General features: G+C 36.8%; 1 protein-coding gene across 1 annotated transcript in view; it reads right to left on the reverse strand.

The window, feature by feature from the left end:
- Positions 1 to 17,895, reverse strand: part of LOC141435546 (E3 SUMO-protein ligase ZBED1-like) — a 138,072-nt gene that overhangs the window by 99,526 nt on the left and 20,651 nt on the right. The gene's annotated exons all lie outside the window — the stretch shown is intronic.

Raw genomic sequence — 17,895 nt, forward strand, 5'->3', positions numbered from 1 at the left:
TTTTTAGAGATATTAAAAAAAAAGTAGTACTTGAGTTGATTTCACCCCACCTCGTCCGTCCGAGGTGCTGTCTTAAACCTCATTATTTTCAGAGATATTCATATAAATGCAAAACTTTTATCTGGGTTTTCTGGGTGGGAGGGAAATTATATCTTCCAATGAAGCGAGTCATATAATATTGATCGAACTTCGCTTGCGAAGCTCGTTTGATCATATATTATTATTTCCTCGCTTCATTGTTCGATATAATTTTAGATAACATTATTGTAGCTGTTTAGAGGTAAAGTTTTGCATTACTCCTGATAAATAAAACAGGATTCAATCAATACATGTTTTATTCTTAGCTATGACTATAACAAGTCTATGATAGTATATGTATGTAATTATTATTAGGCACAATCAGTCTTACAAATGTTTCATTGCTTAGCTTTAAGTAAGTATGCTTAACTGCATACTGATCTTGCGAAAATACTTTCGTCAATTATTGATCGATTGTAGAATTTGGCGAAGGTTTGTGAGGTGGCGGTCCACCCGGCCGTCTTTCGGATAACATCGATGCTAACCCCTGCGGCAGCAGCCGTGGACGTGGCAGCATGCCTCGTACTATGGGCGCTGAATATTGACACGTCCACGCCACTTTTCGCTAGAACCTGTTTTATCCACCTGCTTATCGACTGTGCTGTCGCGTCCCTGTGAGGACGCTTCATAGTTATTAAGAGGTGTTCAGAGTTCTGAGGTCGCTTATCGGTAGTCATCGCAAGGTAGTCTCGAAGAGCTGTAGCCGAGCATAATCCGGCTTCTCCTCAAAATAAGGGAGGACAAGAATGGGCTGCTCCCTCCCGGCCGCTGATGTTTTAATTATGTCCGAAATAATAATTTTGGCACCATTAGGACAAAAATGTATATTTTTGGTTCTTATCAATGATAAGGTCTGCACTCGGTGAGCGGTGCATAAGGCTAATAACACGACTAATTTTTTAGTCATTTGCTCTAAGGATAAAGTCGTGTTTGGATACCATTGAGCAATATAATCCAACACTATTTTGGGTCCCATGTGTGGGAATATTTTGGCATGCTAGGTCTCATCTTAAATACGCCTTTCAGGAGGCGTTTTATGAGTTCGTTTTTGCCAATATTGTCTCCCAAAAACAGGGATAGCGCTGATCTGTGACTGTTAATGGAGCCATACGAAGCTCCCTGATTGAACTGCTCAGTTAAAAAAGTCATGATGAACTCAACCGAATTATCAAAAACGTCTCTATCATACTGTGCACAGAATTTCCACCATAAATGTAATGAGACATTATATTGCTGGATGGTATTTTTAGATAAAGATGCTAGCATCAGTTCCCAGGTCACCATAGGGAGCCGCGTCGCTGGTACGCTAGCCTGAGAGCACCGCTGCACCCAGGGTAAGGTGTTCGTGCAGCTGGCGCCTGCATCTGCAATCAGACCACACCAGATGTTCTTTGGAGTTCATGTATAAAATGTCAGATTTTATTAATGACATTAATAAAGGGTACCACGCTTGAGATGGCCATACGGGGAATACCAATATTCCCGTAGCTTTCTCATGAATGATCTTTTGTAATGATTTAAGTATGACCGAAAATGGGGGAAACGCATAGAAAAAAGTGTGATTCCAATTTATTGTGAACGCATCTATGGCCACTGCGTCTGCATCTCTTTTCCATGACACGTATTGGTGACATTTGGCGTTGGCGCGGGAGGCGAATAAATCGATTTCCGGTTGACCAAAAATTATGTTTTATGCGTTTGAAAGCTGGATTAGACAGTTCCCATTCGGTATCGGGGTCACTTTGCGTGATTCCCTGTCAGCTTCGATATTGTCCTTCGTGTTTATATAGGACGCGAAGATCCAAATATTCCTCTCCTCGCACCATTGCCAGATTTTTCTGGAGATTTCATTAAGATGCGGGAATTGTACTCCCCATGCGGTTAATATAGCTGATGGCTGTTGTATTGTCTATTCGAAGTAGAATGGAACAATTGTTTTGGTCACTGGCAAAATATTTGAGAGCTAGAAATGCAGCTAATATTTCTAGTTGATTTGTGGAATGCTCGTTCTTCTGGTCTCCACGCTCCATGTGCTCTGGAGTTATTTGAAAACGCCCCCCAGCCGGTCCGAGATGCGTCCGAAAAAATCTCTAATACGTAATCGAGGGGTAACATAGGGTGAGAGCATGACCATATCCGATTATTCCACCAAATCAAATCATTTAAGATTACCTCAGGCAATTTAATTTTACTATTGTAATTCGTATACCGTTGCAAGGCTAATAATTTTTGTCTCTCTAATATTCTGGTATACAGCCAGCCATACCGTGCTGCGGGACAGGCCGCAATAAGCGTGCCTATTAGCTGAGATAATTCTCTTATCGTACAGGTGGGTAGTGCTAAAAACTGTTTAACTAACGTGGCAATTCTTTCACGTTTTTCGGTGGGTAAAGTTAGGGTCATATCCGTAGAATTGAAAATAAATCCCAAATATTTGCAAGATTGCTGAGGCTCCAAGACACTTTTATGCGCATTAATTACAAAACCTAAGCATTCTAGTAACTTTACAGTTTGTTGAACGTTGTGCAAACATTCATTATAATCATCGCCTATGCATAAAATATCGTCGAGGAAAAATACTGATTTTAGACCTTGACTCCTTAAATAAGTCATAACCTCCCTCATGATCTTTGTAAATGTTCTTGGAGCCACAGAGAGGCCATAGGGCAGTGCTGTGAACTCATATGTCGATAAGTTCAGCTTTTCATCCTCAAATTGGAAGCGTAAATATTTGCGGCTACAATCCGCTATAGGTATCAGCAGATATGCTTCTTTCAAATCGACTGTGGCCATAAAGCCTTGATTTGGAATAAGCTTAACTGCTGTCCTGTGGTCTTCCATTTTAAAATGACACTTAGGAATAAACTTATTTAGTGCTTTCAAATTCAGGATGAATCGTTTGCCTCCGCTAGATTTTGGGGCAAGAAAAGTCCTAGAAATGAATTGATCGTCACTCGGGGTGCAAGGTGTAATCGCACCTAGTTCTAATAAGTTTTGTAAAGCCAATTTCATGTCGCTTTTTTCTGTGACTGACCAATTCATTCTAGGGACTGATTCTTGGAATACTTCACTTCCGAATTGGATAGAAAAGCCCTCTTTTAACCAATTTAAGATGACCTGATTTGATGTTATTTTACACCAGCAGTTGTAAAAATGTCTTATTCTACCGGCATGTACCTGATTTATTGCGGCTGCGTGGCACGGGGCTTGCCCTGGCCGCTGGTCTGGATGACGGGTTCGGTAGCGGCTTGCGTACCGTGGCTGTCTTCTTCGGCCCTCCACGCCCCCCCTGTTCGACGGGTAGCGCGAAGGGCCCGCCCAGTTTCCTGATACTGGTGATTGCCGCGCGGGTTGGTCGAAACTGGCAGTGTTGTCGTATTTTTTGCAGCCGGAACCGGTTTTTTAATTTGTAAACCCTGTTTTTTCGATTACCTTTGAAGCTTTTATCTTTTCAGGAAGCTTACTTCCGAACAGCATTTCGTCCCTTTCAGTGTCTTGAATAATATTCAAGAAAGGTTTTGCTAGGCCAGGGGCTATCATTTTTGTACGTGCTTGGGTCTCGCAGTAGTGCAAGTCCGATAGAATGCGACAACTATCGCTTAATAGTTTAATAGCTTTGACTTTGTCATCCCCGGTCAATAGTATTGTCATTGCACGATTAATAGCGGTAATTCCTATTCCCAGCTGTTGTTGTGCTGTTTCGATCTTTTTGTCCCGATTACGCGCCATTTCGGTAATCGCGGCAGAAATTTCTGCATTTAATCTCGGGGCTTGTAGCAAAGTACATTTTCTGGTATAAGATATTCTTTTAATAACTTGTCTTTGAATCCTTTGCAAACTTTACGTTAGGCCGATAGGACTACGTTATTTTGAGGTATTAAGTTTCAAGAATTCTAAAGTTTCTTATTTTTTGCCTGTGGGTACAGTCGTACCTATGAAGCTTATTGTAGCGTTTTGTGTCATTTTTGTTGCCTGCATTTTCAGCAATTTGAAGATTTGTGGTTGTTATTTTTTATTTGAATAAATCTCGCAAAATAAATTTAAAGTTAAAAATAATTATGGCATCATATCTAGGATAGCCTGTGGAGTATGTAAACCAAATTTGTGTCATTTTCGTCCAGTGCAAATGTTATATGGACAGTTTGTAAAAATCATGTGAAAAGAAAAATTAAAGTTTTGAAATGGATTTATTTCCTATTTCAGATTACTTACATACGCCTATAAAAAAAAGTTTGCCAAATTAAAACACGATTTTTAAGACTTTTAAATTATTTCGTTTTCTTAAACCTACAAACGCTTCAAAAATATTATAGTCATTAGAGTTCACAATATTTTATATCATAAATGCATGATAAATCGACATTGTAAATTTGTGTCATTTTCGCCCACGATATTTAAAATAATAAAATATCCACAAATTTTGCGGTCGAAACGGCCGCGCGGTCGAAAGCGGGCGACGGGGGCATAAGCACGCAAACACGTTCGTTCGGTACGATTTCATCTATGGGAAGCATTCATATTAGATAATACAAGTATTGTCGTCGCATGGAAGTAGGCAATTGCTGGCTGAGTATGAGTATTAAACGAACGAACTTGCGAGTCCGTTTAACTATACAAAGCCAGCAATTGCTATTCCAGCCGAGACTAATATAAACATTTTCTCAAAATGTATTACGATATTTAATTTATATCAAAACTGCAGGTGTATTTTTCCTCTGAAAACACCACGAGCTGTTTCACACACATTAAAAAAAGTCCGAGGTTCTAACAAAATAACTGATACCTAATGGGTAGGTATCAGTTGTTTTGTTATTTTGATTTGCTAGATGTTTTTTTTTTTTTCTGGAACCAGATTGAATTGGCTGTAGGTACAGCAGGGCTACTGCGAAACTCGAAACTCGAAGTTCGTATCGTACTGTCCCTTTCGCTCTCGTATTAAATACTGTAAGTGTCAGAGGGACCGCACGACACGAACTTCAAGTTTCGAGTTTCGTAATAGCCCTGACTTGTGCCAACTTAGATATTACCGTGACCAAGTTTGAGACTTGATAATAATAAAATTTAAATGCGACATTGTTGTCGAGTATAGCGATCCTGCAATGTTTTTAACTCTTTCATTTTTTTCGCTGGCCTTAAACTATGCACTTCGCCTATTATATAACTTAATGAGTATTGAATTGACTGACTTTTATCTCCGCTACGTAATGAACAAATTGCATAACTTTCTTTTTTTGCATACTCTGAATGTAGTACCTATTCAAATAATGAAGTATGTAAATAATAGGTACATTAATTTAAGAATCAAAAAGGCTGATAGTTATATATAAAAAAGGTTGCCTGGAAGCTTAGAGCAACCCGGGCGGAAGGGAGTAGCCATTCGACGCGTTCCCCTCTGTCAAAGTACAAGCCCAATTGGGCATACGAATTTTATAAAACAAGGCGCGCTCGGATTTCAAACTACTAGACTGAATCGAGAAGCGCGAGTGAACGCGGCGGTGCTAAAAATAACGAATTGTTCAGTTTCCTGCTGTAAAAAGAGATCTGGGACATCAAGCTTGCAAAATTATGGTGTTACATTTCACATGGAAGTAAATTGTTATCGTATTATTGCTATTTAATTACATTTAAACAACAAAGACGTACATTATTGTCGGATTCGTTTACCAACATCGAGTCCTAGCGGTACAAATTTCGGATCAGTCAAGCGATAAATCGCATAAGCGATAAAGCGATGACTTAATGATGTTACTGTCAATGTGTTAGTTTGGAGTCATCTGTAAACGAATTATTAGTGTATTGTTGGATTATTTATGTGTTAACGTCGTCATTACAGTCAGTTGGCAGTTTTGTTTTTGCATCTAAGTAAGCCGAACTGCACTTGTATGCACATTTCCCCCCGCAACAAACGCCAGAACTATTTTAAAGGTAATCTACCGCTAAGGCTGCTCCCTTCCGAAGAAGCCCGCGTTGCTCTAAGCCTGGAAGAGATCGCTCTTAAGCGATAAGGCCGCCTGTTGTTACCCTTGTAATTTTCATTCTGTGTACCTGTTCTGTATCGCTTACTATTTTTGGTGTACAATAAAGAGTCATTGTATTGTATTGTATTTTATGTAAAAATTTAGAAATGGTATGTTCATAGTATCAAACAGCAGAAAGCACCTAAATTTAGGACATTCGACAAAACTAATGTCAACTTTAACTAATTGGCATTAAGTTCGAAAATTCTAATGATCGAAATTTGACGTGGATCCTGCTTATGACGCTAAAGTCGGATTTGTATTTATCTGTCGTGTCGTGTCGTGACGCATATATGTAGTTAATTTAAACCGATATCTATATCTATAAGTATCCCAAATTTCAGCTAATGCTACCCAGCCGTTAAAGCATGATTGAGTAACAAACATCAAGATATACAAACTTTCGCATATATAATATTAGTAGGATGTGATCTAGCCCCTAAGCTCCTTCTCTCTCACTCGAACTTAAAGGAAGATGGATATCTTGTATGGTCAAGGAGTGTGCCCAGCTCTAAAACCTGGCTATCGCGTCACTGCATATCTCTAAAATAGCAGCGCTTAGCGTCAACAATCCTACCGGTGTGAAGTTAGCGGCCAAAAGTTAGCTGCCGATTATAACCCAACCAAATTAAGAAGTTTGTTATTATTTGCATTTGTGTGTTCATAAAAGTGACAAAAACACGATAACTAGCTTATATTCAGGGAGAAGTATTCAACCTGAACGTCTGGTGAAGCAAGAAAATTATTGCCAGCTACACCATATGAAAAAAAAACACCAACATGGAAATGAGAACCTCTTCAAATCTTTCCATAAAATAACACTGGACACTAAAAGCTTTCTATAAAAGCTGCAACTGTTAACTAACCTCATCTAGTCTAGGAGCCACATCCGATTTGGAAACGGGAACTCTCCGGTTTTTTGTGGCATGTTATTACGCACGCTGAGAGCTTTCGATCAACGCTTCAAATGTCCAGTAACCTCGTTTCGTTTTGATGAAAAGGTAGAATTAAAGTTAGCGGCCGAAAAAAAAACAACTAAAATAAAAATAAACATTGATTGGAAAACGCCTTCCTCCTAGATATTATATTAATATCTGGAAAGATATTATATATTAATATGATTATGCATTTCAAAAGCTTCGATCAAATGCGAAACTACCCATAACCAACATCTAGTACGGGAGCTACGCCCGAATAAAAGTAGGGGGCCGAAAATGTATGCAGTAATATGAAAAAACGACCAACTTGGAAATGCGAACTTCTTTAAATCTTTCCATATTATAATACTGAATACTAAAAGCTTTCGATACAAGCTGCAAGAGTTTAGTAACCTTATCTAGTTTAGGAGCCACACCCGATTTGAAAAAAAGCGGCGTATTTCTTTTTGTAATAAAATGTAAATAACAATATGTTGGAAATGCGAACCTCTCCAGTTTTTTCTGGCATATTATTACGCACGCTGAGAGCTTTCGATGAATGCTTCAAATGTCCACTAATCTCGTTTTGTTTTGAAGAAAAGGTAGAATTAAAGTTAGCGACCGAAAAAAAAAACTAAACAATTTGAAAACGCGTTTCATCCAGAAATTTTAATAAGATGATTATGCATTTAAAAAGCTTTCAATCAAATCCGAAACTGCCCATAACCAACGTCTAGTACGGGAACTACGCCCGAATAAAAGTAGGCGTAGTGCGTAATAATATGCCAGAAAAAACTGAAGAGGTTCGCATTTCTAACAAGTTGTTATTCTCATTTTATTACAAAAAAAAAACGCCAGTTTCTTTAAATCGGGTGTGGCTCCTAAACTAGATGAGGTTAGTAAATTCTTGCAGCTTTGTATCCCGTATTATAATATGGAAAGACTTAAAGAGGTTCCCATTTCCAAGTTGGTCGTTTTGTCATATTACTGCAAAATTTTTCGGCCGCCTACTTTTATTCGGGCGTAACTCCCGTACTAGGCTTTGGTTATGGGCAGTTTCAGATTTGATGGAAATATTTTCAAATGCATAATCGTATTAATAAAATATCTGGAAGGAACACGTTATCTAATCAATGTTTATTTTTATTTTTGTTGTGATTATTTTCGGCCGCTAACTTTAATTCTACCTTTTCTTCAAAACTAAAATGAGGTTACTGGACACTTGAAGCGTTGATCGAAAGCTCTCAACGTGCGTAATAACATGCCACAAAATACTGGAGAGGTTCGTATTTGCTATTTGCAACATGTCGTTTTTCTCATTTTATAAAAAAAAAATACACCGCTTTCATTAAATCGGGCGTGGCTCCTAGACTAGTTGAGGTTAGTTAGCAGTTGCAGCTTTAGTAGAAAGCATTTAGTATCCAGTGTTATTTTATGGAAAGACCTGAAGAGGTTCGCATTTCCATGTTGGTGTTTTTTTTTTCATTTTAGTTTCGAAGTTTTATATGCTGCTTGTTTTAATCTGGTGTAGCTGGCAATAATTCTCTTTCTTCACCAGACGTTCAGGTTGAATACTTGTCCCTAAATATAAACTAGTTTGTGTCATACTAACTACTAAATATAAACTAGTTTGTATCATATATCAACTAGTGTGTGTGTTTTTGTCAGTCTTATGACCTCACAAATGCAAATAATAACTCAAAACTTCTTAATTGGGTTGGGTTATAATCGGCCGCTAACTTTTGGCCGCTTACTTCACACCGGTATCTGGTAGTAACATCTTGGTAAAGCAGCCAGGAGCGTCTCCTCAGAAGGGAACTCCTCAGTGATTAATGACATCGATTTGAAATTTGGTGCGGAAGTGTTGTTTAGATAACAATGAAATTACAGTCAACCAAAAGTAATCAGCAAAAAAAACTAAAACTTATTAGGTAGGTATCTCGTAAAAAATTGCCATGGGATAGGCATAAAATCTCGAAATGACAAGCGCTAGACTTAAATTCATAAAATTTTGCACAGCTGTTTTTAATACAAAGTCAATGATAACTATGATGTAATTTTTGGGATTACCCATGAGAATTCAGTAAAATCTCGGAATCAATTAAACTGTCAGATTACGCGTGCGAAGCCGCGGGTAATATAAACAAACGAACGCTGCCAGCCGGCTCCCAAGCACCCGATGTACTCTTCCCCGCGCTCGCCATTCGCGCGAAGTACGTTTCGTGGTAGTTTTTTTTTCAAATAATGAGAATCCGTGGATGAAAATGACACAAATTATGAATAGTGTTTTTTTACACCGTTAATAATCAAAACACGTAAACTCTAACAACTTGAATTTTCTTTTGTGGGTTTTACAGGGTATTGTATTAAAAAAAAATTAATATCTATAAATATCGTGGATGAATTTGACACAAAATATTTTGGATAACAGATATCGGTATTTTAAAACGTCTGACATCTTTTTAACAAACTGTAATATTCTTTTAGAGTTAGTTGGGCGACATGTTAGGTACTGGTTAAAAATCAGGATTCCCGTGGATGGATATGACACAAAATGCCTAGGTACATCAGTTACTGCTCAGATATTAATAAGAAAGTAAAATTTTCGTCTTTAATTTTTTTTTCGTCAAATACTAATGGAAAACACTAATACCTAAATTTCTACTTATGCAGGCACCCAAAATGACACAATTTTTTGTATTAGGTTGGGCAAACGCTCCGGAAGCTATATGCGAAAAAGAAACAACTTTAATATTTTTGAAGCCTCAAAACGTAGTCCTACGGGTCTAATATGTATATCTGTAGACAGCGAGTCACGCGTTCATCTACTATCATTCAATAATCTATTCAAATACCATGCTAACTGTAATAAAATCGATTATAGCCGAGGCCAGACAAAATTCAAATAACAGTTTTCAGATTATGAGTTTTTCTTTTTGCGCGATCAAGGAGGGTTATGTTTTTTGAGCGTATGTAGATATGATTTTTTGATTCTACAGCCTCAGAGGGACCACTTTTAACATAATAGAGGTATCATTAGATTCGTCATATTATTATGTCGAGTACCTACGTAATATAAATATGATGAAATATTTGTATTGTAACAATAAGGTGTCAAATGAAAGGCTGCCATTTTCACAGAAATATCGAAAGGTATGAATAAAAAATCGACAACCCGACTGACTTAAGACTAAAAAGAAAAAACGCGATTACGTACTCGTATGTATGTACGCCTATCGGATACTTTACAGTAGTACGGTAACTTGTTGTTTATTTTTAACACAGCCAATTTATTAAATGTCGATACATTAAAAAAAATTACACAGAGCTATTAACGAACGGAAACCATTAAGTCCTATAATATGCGTGCAGAAAAATAAAAAAAAAATAACTGCGAAAACTAAATGATTAAATCGGTTACTTTTTAAATAAGGCTTATTTAATAAGGCTACAATTTTAGTGTTAAAAAGGAAAAAATAAGACCTTGTACAGTTACCATTCTATTTGTGTATAGCGTTGCCAGGCGTCCGAACAGTCAGACTTTAGGCTCTTCAAATTTGAGCGTTTTACAAGCTTTTATTTAATTTCAGCTGTCCTGTTGTCTGTCTGTCTGTAAACAAATCTTGCAAGTTAAATTTGACCAACTTCCAGTAGCCAGATTGACTTGAAATTTGGAATACTCATGTAAATCGCGTGACAATACAATAATCTAGTAGTGACATCCTGGTAGTCCAGCCAGGATCGTCTTCGCAGGACAGAAATCTTCAACGGTTAATAGCATCGACTTGAAATTTGGTATGCAAATGAAGTTTGGGTCACAATGCAAGTACAGTCAACAAAAAGTACAGTCAGAAAAAAGTTAATGTTAAAAATGATTTTTTTATGGTTCGGTTATTTACATTTATCATTTGTGGGATTCCGCTTTGCACGCCTCACCTTGTGTATAAAGCGCTCGGTTGTTTTATGCTACAAACGCAATGCGTTTGACGCACATCAATTTGCATCAGATAATCTAATTACCAAACATTGTCTTACGCGGTGCGCACAGCGGCACGCGCAGTACTTAATTGTTATTTGTAGAACTATAATAAGATTGGTTTTTGGAATCTTTTTGTATTTTTTATTTCAATTCCAAATTTTTACTTTTACGGTCATCCCGTAAAACCTAAATTGAAAATACAAACTGAAATAAAGATGCACAGAAAAAACACAGAAAAATAAGACCATCACTGGGAATCGAACCCAGGTCCTCGGTAATCCGTACCGCGTGCTATACCGCTACACCACTGATGGTCAACGGTACCGACACGAATTTCCCCTATGCACCTCATATCTCAGCTTGTTTGTTTCTTACTTAGTCACTTAAGCAGTGACGCTAGCGACATCTATGCCGTAGCCCTCATCGAGAAACTTTTTTCGGCACTCCATTGGAACTAACCGCTCACCCGGACAAGAGATATCGTTACTAAGCAATCAAATTAACCTATACCGATTAATTAGAACTATAATAGTTGGTAATAATCATAAAGCCATAAGAGAAAATCATGAAACAGTGGAACAGTTTGCCCGAGACAGTGATCAGTGCACTTTCAGTGAATTCTTTTAAAAACAGACTTGATAAGTACTTTGAAGACAATTACACAAGTGAACAATGATATGCACGCATCAGCTATAAGCTGCCTGTGCATTATATATAATAATATAATATATTCTATATTATTGACGACCGGATGGCCAAGTGGATAGAGACCCTGACTACGAAGCTTGAGGTCCCGGGTTAGATTCCCGACCGGGGCAGATATTTGTATGAATAATACGAATCTTTGTTGTTGCGTCTTAGATGTTTAATATGTATTTAAGTATGCATGAATTTATTTATCTCTAAGCAGATGTGGTTCAAATCCGCACCTTGAATTTTGCATGTGAGGATTACATTGAAATTGACCACGAGCTTTGAGGTGAAGGAAAAATCGTGAGGAACCTGCCAATGCGAGCGATTAATTAATTATCCGCACTGGCCCGCGTAATACAACCTCTGTTCTGAAACTGAACCAGCAGTACGTATATAGGCTATGAAGTACATTTATCTATAAGTATATTATCCGTTCTAGTACAAGGATTGCTTAGTTTACTAGGCCAATTGGTCAAGTGCCTATGATATATTATACCTGTTTAATCATAAAAATAAAAATAGACGCTCGTCAAACTGAACAACATTAGTCAGAGACTTTTAAAAATAATGCAGTCTGAATTCCCTTTCATACAAATTAAATAATGCAATGTACCTACAAACATCAAACATTTTGCTTTACATTGCTTCTTCGAATAAACTTAAGTGTAATAAAAATTAAAAACTAATTATTTTTAAAAGTCGCTGAAGTAATGTTGTTCAGTTTGAGGAGTATGATCTATGTTTTAATTATTTGCTCATATTTTGGGGGAGGCCTATGTCCAGCAGTGGACGTCTTTCGGCTGACATGATAGGCCACCCACACCCGGTATTATTATTATTATTAATTAATTAATGCACTTAAATATCACATTTAAGCGCTCGGTTTTTTATGCGATAAACGCTGCGTTTGACGCACATCAATTTGCATTATCTGAAAAATAAAATACATATTGTGAAAATGGAAGGTGTAAACTTAACATTATCTTAAGCCCCACTGCCGAACTTTGACGAGTTTTATCAGTGTATTTTTTGTTCCATTGAGAAAAAATAACGAGTCCAATATTTTATGATTATCCAAGTGACGCACTAATTATAATAATATTTGTTTACCCAAGCACCCAATTTTTGCTAAGTACATGTGATATCTGATGAGCCAACTAGATATTAGCGTAAAATTTTCCATAAATACCTCTTTTAGGTATATGTATATAATATATGTTAATCGCTACATAATTGTCTTTTAATAGTTCAAAATCAGATGGCCTCAATGTCGTTCATTTATATTTATGGAATTCTAGTAGATATGAATGACACCAAATTGTAATCGACGCAAGCCAATAAAGCTGTTTTCTAGTATTTTCTCCAACACAACCTAGACAACGCACCGGCAACGCGTATTTACGCGTATCGAAGACTAAATCAACTTTGTACTACATTTTAAGGAATTACAGCGCCTTTGCAAACCGCGCGTCGCTTGCGCATAAAAAAATACTTTTTGTGCATAGTTTGGATATTTTTTTTGAATTAATAATACATAATTTATCATTAACTAGCTTTTGCCTGCGGCTTCGCCCGCGTGGAATTCGGTTATCGCGCGCTGTTCCCTCGGGAACTGTGCATTTTTCCGGGATAAAACGTAGCCTATGTCACTCTCCGGCCCATAAACTATCTCTATACCAAAAATCACGTCGATCCGTCGCTCCGTTTCGACGTGAAAGACGGACAAACATACACAACACGTTTATAATATTAGTATGGATTAGCTTTTAAACGTAACAGTGCTCTTATGAAATAATAATACAGTTTTTTGGAAGTTTTACGCGTTATGGTCCAATATCATATCAATACTTGATATGGTATAGGACCATAACTCGTAAGATAAATGGTCTCGTCTACCTCTCTTTAACATTCGCGTATAGTAAACTAATGCTCTCTCTCTAACTTTTGTAATAGGTACTGATTTAAGGAAATACTAAATCTATGCTCATAACAGAACTAAAATAGTAGATTCATGCCGTGCAAAAAATAACAGACAAAGTTAGGTAGAAATGTATCGTCATTTCTAATCTGATAAGATCTGAATTGCATTAAACAAAAACTAAACACAGACCACTATAAAAACGTATGTTAATTTGAATTTACTTATTTTATATATTTATTTAATTTTTATTGAACTAAAAATATTTTTGGAATCTTTTTACTTTATCATTGTAATGGATCATTTTTATTTAAAATAATTTATTAAATTCTATTAAATGACGTCAGCAATAACTACATTAGTAGGTACTTAATTAAAAAAAAATACCCTTAACGATCATTGGAGGTAATTATTTAAAAACACAACATTACGGCGAGACACCCGCAATCTAGTAATGAGACACAAAACATTAGCATTATTGTACGACGACAGATCAATAAAACCGCTGGCAGGACGAAACTCTTGCGCATAGCACGCACCGCGCGGCTTGGAGCGGTTTAAAAGTACTGGCCATCAACAAAAACAATATTATAAAGTTAACATTTCGAATTTGGAAACTCGAGCATAAAAGCAACTTGTTGCTAGAAGTGGTTTAAAAAAGCTGGCCATTAATAAAAAAAAGTTAAATTAAATATTTTACATTTTAAATTCGGAAACTACCATTTAGTTGTTTTACTACGGCTAGTAGGTAATGTGTGTTGAAAAAATGCCGGTGAGAATTGATATTGTGAAGTTAAGTTTATCAATAATTGTGTGTATGAACTTTATGATTATATGTGAATCACAAGTTATGAAGAAAGAGGCTTATTTAACGGTGGTAAGTGTCAAAACATTTTTTTTTAAGTTTTTACTATTGACCTTCATCCAACTAATATAAAAAATGACAACAAATAAGAATAAAAGTTTACGCCATTGGATCGTGAATCGTGAATGATCTGTAAAAAATACTGTCACGTGTTTGTAATACATATTATTGTCAGATAATACAATAACCAGAGCACGGCAATTATTTAATGCATACCAACCTCATACATAATTATCTTTCATCATAATAGCTAGTTCAGTTTCAGCACCTTTAACATTGAAGTTACGTGTAATAATAGGTTATAATTATAAAAATGATAAATACCCATTTACAACACGGGAACGAAAAAGTACTTAAAGTTTACATAGAATGTGGAAAAAACTATATATCCCACTATCCCACATCCCACTAATATTATAAATGCGAAAGTTTGTAAGTCTGTTTGTTTGTTAGTTCATCACGTCTAAACTGCTGAACCGATTTAGATGCAATTCGGTATAAAGATAGTTCGAGTCCTGGGGAAGGACATAGGATAGTTTTTATCCCGGAAAATTGCATAGTTCCCGTGGGACGCGCGTGAACCGAATTCTACGCGGACAGAGCCGCGGGTAACGGCTAGTCTATACATAAATGAGTCTCTATTCCCCTTGGTCCCTCCCCCTCTTAAATCTAAACTGTTGGGCGGAAAATTTTGAAAAAGTTCAAGGAAAATTATAGCGGCTAAGATTGCTTGAGAGTTATTAGTAGTTTACGTAAGAGTAAATAGCAGCCTGAAGTATAAAAAATACCTAAACTTGGAAGATTCCGTACACAATACGAAACCCTTAGATAAATATTATTTGTTTTTTCGTAATGCCTACAGAACCCTATCCTCAGCGTGTCCGACACGCTCTTGGCCGGTTTTTACGCATTTATTCTTGCGTTTAATATAATATTTACTTATAAACAGAGAAAAACCTTTTCTACATTCACAAAAGTGAGAGGAGCAAAATTGTACATTAAAATACTTTCCACATCTGTTCCTTCTGCCAGTTTTAAAATTACACATAAGACTAGTCTACCATTAAATGATAAGGTATGTCCATGTTATGCAAACTCTCAAAGTAACACCCTTTCCGAGCTCTGTGAAAACATTTGTCAATCACAATCAAAACATTTACATTACAATAAAAAATATGTTTAACCTTGTAATTTTTTAGGTGAAGCTATTACTGCACCGACCAAATAAAATAGACAAACATTTTTAAACGTGTAATCTACACATTTTTTTTTAATAATGTTACTTTTATCGGTCATCTTTGTGCATGGATATTACAGTTAGTTTATCCCACTTAACTTAAGACAAAACATGTCGAGCTAAACTCGATTTAAGACGTGAGTTATCCGGGTCAATATATTTAATATTATCCCACTTACATTATAAATGCGAAAGTTTGTAAGTCTGTTTGTAATGTTTGTTGCCTCATCACGTCTAAACACCGCTGAATCGATTTAGATGAAATTCGGTTTACATATTGTTTAAGTCCCGGGGAATGTCATAGGATAGTTTTTGTCCCGGAAAACCCTAAGTATTAAGTTACATAGTAAATCAGTCATTTTTCCGTTAACATTGTGTCGTTTGGTATGAGGTTCTGTACAAACACCAGCATTAATATCTGCCACAGCGGAGAGTGCAAAAATATCTGACACGTCCTTCCGGCCCTAGAAATAGAGTCGTATCAGATATTTATGCACGCTGGTTGTGTCAGATATTGGTGCTGGTGACTGTACCATCAGCCAAATAAGTGGTCTATCAATTTTTAAACAAGTTCCTGTCAAATGCATATGTCGTTAAGCCGAGTTTAGACTTGCAAGAACGTGCAAGTTGCATTACATTGCGGCGCTCGATTGACCATTACAAACCGATTGGCTTTACGGCCTGGCAATGTAATGCAACTTGCACGATTTTGCTTGCAAGTCTAAACTCTGCTTTAAAGTCGAACTTTCAAGTTGATAGACACGTCTATTGGCATTATTGTTTTGTGACATGCAAACGATTATCAACTTTAGGGTGGTAGACGCACATATTTGGCTGATCGCACCTGCATAAGTTATAAATAGCCTAATCAACACTTAGACCGGGAGATGGTGACACAAAATATTAGATGATTTGTACCAGTATGGCGGTTCTTCAGGGGTGAAATGATGGTCATAGCGCTGGTATCGGCGGCCCAATCCTGGCCTGGGCGTTAATCGAACGTGTCGGATAAATAGCGAAAATCGAACGATTTGTTTTACAAAAATGATTGTATTTTCCGATAGTCGATAAAAAATGATGTAGGCGGTAGCGTAATGCCATACTTCTCCGATGTGGCTTACAGCCTGCCATACCGACGCGAATACATTAATTAAAAAAAAAAACAATTCAACCATTTGTTCCAGGCTAATTTTTGCACAGCTAATCATCGTCGAGTAGCCATTCACGAAATACACCATGCCATACTTTTCTGGCGATTCCAAATGGCCGCCATACCGCCGCAAAGGCGTAATTTTTTTTCTTTCGCAAAACAACAACATAAAGAAGACCAAGCATTATTAACTCGGTGACATGGTGACAGCCTGTGAGCAATTAACTCGCATGCTACAATTATATTCTTTTTATAATGTTGCTCTATTTATAGGACTGCAGTTTAAAAAAGTACCAATATACAAACCGAACTGCAGCTGCAAACTACGCAGAAAACAAAAAGTCCAGTGGTCTAAAACCCTCACCGGAAGACCAGCGCTGGCTCTCAAGCCGGCATTACGCTGAAAGTCCGTTTCGTGATAGTTCCATGCCTACATGTTTCCTCGTTTGTCTTTCGTTTATGTAACTGTCACGAATTAATGTTTTTTTCTTTCTTTTTATTTTTTTTTGTTAAGTAAGTAACTTTTCTCAAAAATGACCGTAAAAGTTGACATTATTCTTTACATATCAGAAGGTGAAGTGCATAGTTTATGGTCAGCGAAAAATTAAAAAGTTAAAAAGATTGCAGGCGCGCTAGCTCGACAATAATGAATTTTTTAAAGTTAAAAAGGCCATGGAAATGTTGGCACAAGTCGTATACAGCCAAGTCTAATGGCCGGTATCAGATATTTTGTTGGAACTCCGGACTTTTCTATTGGGTCTGAAATAGCTTGTAGTGTTTCGGTGGAAAAATACACCTGCAGTTTATTTTTAATGAAAAAAGGCGGGAAAGCATAAGAAAAATATTGGAATAAAATTAAATTTTATAATATATTTTGAGAAAAAGTTTATTCTATTTCAGAATTATTCACCATTTTCTGCTGCTGCTGGCTTCGTATTAGTTAAACGGACTCGCAAGCTCGTCCGTTTAATACTCATACTCAGCCAGCAATTGCCTACTTCCAGACCACGACAATAATCTACTATAAAGTTCAACAGACGG

This window comes from Choristoneura fumiferana, chromosome 15, assembly GCF_025370935.1.
Source record: "Choristoneura fumiferana chromosome 15, NRCan_CFum_1, whole genome shotgun sequence".
Lineage (NCBI taxonomy): Eukaryota > Metazoa > Arthropoda > Insecta > Lepidoptera > Tortricidae > Choristoneura > Choristoneura fumiferana.